Below are 3,634 nucleotides of genomic sequence, written 5' to 3'. Positions count from 1 at the left end.
ACTCCTAAGCGGTTACCTTAGAGAAATGAAGACGCGCATTTACACACAAGCTTGCACACAAATGTTTAGAGCTGCTCCATCCTAATCACACAAAGCTGGAAACCACCCAAGTGTCCTTGAGTGAGTGAATGGCTGAACAAACCCTGATCCAACCAAACAATGGAATACTACTCGGCAATCAAAAGGAAATGCACTGCTCTCTCTCTCGTGCGCGCTCTCTCTCTCACACACACACACACAAACACACACACCAACACGGATGAAGCTCGAAAAGTATGCTGCGTGAGCGTGAAAGAAGCCAGACAAAAGAATACATACTGTAGGATTCTATTTATTTATTTATTTATTTATTTATTTATTTATTTATTTTTTTTTTTTTTTTTTGAGACGGAGTCTTGCTCTGTCGCCCAGGCTGGAGTGCAGTGGCGCAATCTCGGCTCACTGCAAGCTCCGCCTCCTGGGTTCACGCCATTCTCCTGCCTCAGCCTCTCTGAGTAGCTGGGACTACAGGCACCGGCCACCACGCCCGGCTAATTTTTTTTTGTATTTTTAGTAGAGATGGGGTTTCACCGTGGTCTCGATCTTCTGACCTCGTGATCCGCCCGCCTCGGCCTCCCAAAGTGCTGGGATTACAAGCGTGAGCCACTGCGCCCGGCTATGATTCCATTTATAATAAAATTTAGAAAAGACAGAAATCAGATCAGTGGTGGCCAAGGGCAGGGGGTGGTGGGAGTGGTTGGCTGCAAAGGGCATGTGGGAATTTGGAGAGGTGATGGGATGTTCTAGAGCATGGTTTTGGTGATGGTTACACAACATTCACCAAAACTCATTGAACTGTAAACCTCAAAAGGATGAATTTTACTGTATGTAAATTATACTCCAATAAAGTTGATTTTTTTTGTTTTTGAGACAGGGTCTCACTCTGTCACCCAGGCTGGAGTGTAGTGGCGTGATCATGGCTCACTGTAGCCTCAACCTCTTGGGCTCCAGCGATCCTCCCACCTCGGCCTCCTGAGTAGTTGGGACTACAGACATGCACCACCAAGCCTGACTAATTTTTTTATTTTTTTGTAGAGACGGGATCTCACTGTGTTGCCCAGGCTGGTCACAAAGCTGATTTTTAAAAAGACAAGAATTGTTAGACAGAATCAAACTAAACCAAAACCCAACTATGTGCTGTTTCCAAGCGCTACTCCTGAGATATGAAGACACAGAAAGATTGAAAGGAGAACAGAGAAAGACATGTCTGGCTGAGCCCACCCCGCCTGCCTGCTGGCACTTCCTTCCTGCCCCACTGTCGTCTGTGGCTTCTGCGACTTCTGCATGCTCATCACAGGGTCAGAGTCTGGGACTTCCCTTGTCCAGTCCACTGTGTCTATGAGGGATGGGTCACAGGGAGCAGGGCTGTGAGAAGCACTTGACGTTGAAGGGAAAGAGACAGTCATCTGTCTACTTGGTGTCCCCCTAACCTCCACAGCAAGCACATGGCAGTGGAGGGGTGGCTTGCCTCTTGTTCAGGGCCAGTCCCTCCTCCTTCTCCTGGGACTTGCTCTGCCCTTGGTCTTCTTTCACTCTTGCTCTTGCTCCCATTGGCTCCTCCACCTCATTACAAGGAAGTGAGAATGGGCATCGTGGTCAAGCAGAAGGGAATTCAAGTCCCAGTTCTGCCATTTACCTTCTGGGCGATCTTGGGTGGGTCATTTGACCCCTCTGAACCTTGGTTTCCTCATCTGTGAAATGGGGGCACTGATAGAGCCAATTTCTTCCTGGTTGCATGATTGCCCCTTTCTGGACCTTGGGTACCTCTCTGGGAGAGTGAGGATAATAACAGCACCATCATCCGGGGTGTGTGTGTGGATGCAATGAGCCAGTGGAGAGAAAGAGACCTTCCTAACTGTGCTTGCTGGACCCAGCCCTTGAGCTCTGTGGGCTTTGGTTTTCTCATCTGTAACGTGGGGCGAATGCTTCAACAGACCTCCCCAGGTTGGTGTGCAATTTAAATGTGCAGGAAACGTAACGATGGCAGGTCCATGGCTGTGCTCAGGAAATGTGATGTCGTGTAATCCTAGTAATGAATTTTTTGTTACCATAAATGGACCCATCACTACACATTAGCAGGTGCATATAAACGGGCTCTATTCCCTGCTTACTTCACCCCTGTCAAAGTCATCATCCTGATAGGCACCAAACCCTAGATTAGGTAAAGGATTTGCAGAAGTTGGGGCTTGGAGAAAAGGCTGGGATCATAGGGAGTGAGTGGAGGCAGCAGCTGGAAAGGAGAGAGGCCTATCAGAGTTCAGATCAGCAAAGGCAGGAAGCCGACCACAGCTCAGTGCCTCATGGAAAATACGCCCTCTTGGCCCAGATCATGAGCCGGCTGGCCTCGTGACCCAGGCGGGCTCAGTTTCCTCTGCTGTCACCTGAAGATGCCCTGCAAGTGCCCCCACTCTCCCTAGCCGTCCGCCTTCACTTAGGTGCCTAGTCTTGTCCATTCTCCTCCTAAAGCCCGGCAAACATGGCATCCAGACCCTCTCTGAGCACAGGTGGGTCCACCCCAAGCTTCCCATTCCAGGGGAACTGAAGCTGGCACTATGCGGGTGGGGCATCCAAGCCAGGATGCCAGGGCTGCTCCCATGTGGGCCCTCCAGGGCCCGTCACCACTTGGGAAGTCTTGTGAGACTGAGTTGAGGGCCCCTGGAATGCTTCACTGGGCAACAGGCATGCCCATAAAAATACCGTGGCCACCAGAGCTGCAATCTGCCATCGGGGCCCTAGGCCTTCCTAGCCCTGAGGCTGCGGCCAGCTCGCCGGCTCCGGAATTCTTACCCCCTCCATTTTGCTTCCTCGCCTGTGAGGTCATGGCCTTGAGCCTAGGAGGGGGCGCTGGGGAGGAGCTCCTTCCTTCTCGATCCTGTGCAGGGCTTCGGGGGAGAGTGGGAGAGAGTGGGGTCTGCGGGAAAGGTCGAATGGGGCCAATCCCGAGGACAAAGAAATAAGACACTGGAGAGCTGGAGGAAAATCTGGGAGTTGGGGGTGGCAGTTGGAGGGATACCCTCTCCGAGACCCCTCTCCGCGGCGCCTCCCCAACACGCTGAAGACGAAGCCCCTGCACCCCTCCCAATAGGACCCTGACTGGGCGCTCAGGATCGGGGGGCATTCGGGAGAGGTCCCGGGAGTCCTGCCCTGTGTGTGTGTGTTAGGGGGGCGTTGCGTGCAGATGCCCATCGCTGGCCCGCGCCGTCGAGGGCCAGGCCGAGGCTAAGGAGCAACCCCTTCCTTGCGGGACTCTTTTCTCCACTGCCCGGCCCCAGGCCTCTGGGAGGACTCTCGCCCCGCGATTCCCGCTCCGAGCTTTCACAGCGGGCTCCCTTGCGCTGGGGCTGAGGACACTCTCCGGCCCGAGACTCCCGGTCTGCGGGGGAGGGGGTCTGGCGGGACCCGTCGGCTGGGGTCCCGCTGGGCTCCCGGAGTGGGCTGCCCGGGGGCCCCCAGCCAGAGTCGCATTCGGCTGGCACCAGGGGCTAGGGTGCGGCGGGGCGGGGCGGGGCGGGAGGCCGGGGAGGTGATCTCACTCCTCCCTCCCTCTCCTCCCCGGCGCTCCCCTCCCCCGCCCCTGCGCACACGCCTGCCCCGC

Source organism: Symphalangus syndactylus, chromosome X (assembly GCF_028878055.3).
Source record: "Symphalangus syndactylus isolate Jambi chromosome X, NHGRI_mSymSyn1-v2.1_pri, whole genome shotgun sequence".
NCBI lineage: Eukaryota > Metazoa > Chordata > Mammalia > Primates > Hylobatidae > Symphalangus > Symphalangus syndactylus.
The sequence above is the reverse complement of the archived record's forward strand: the minus strand, read 5'-3'. Positions refer to the sequence as shown.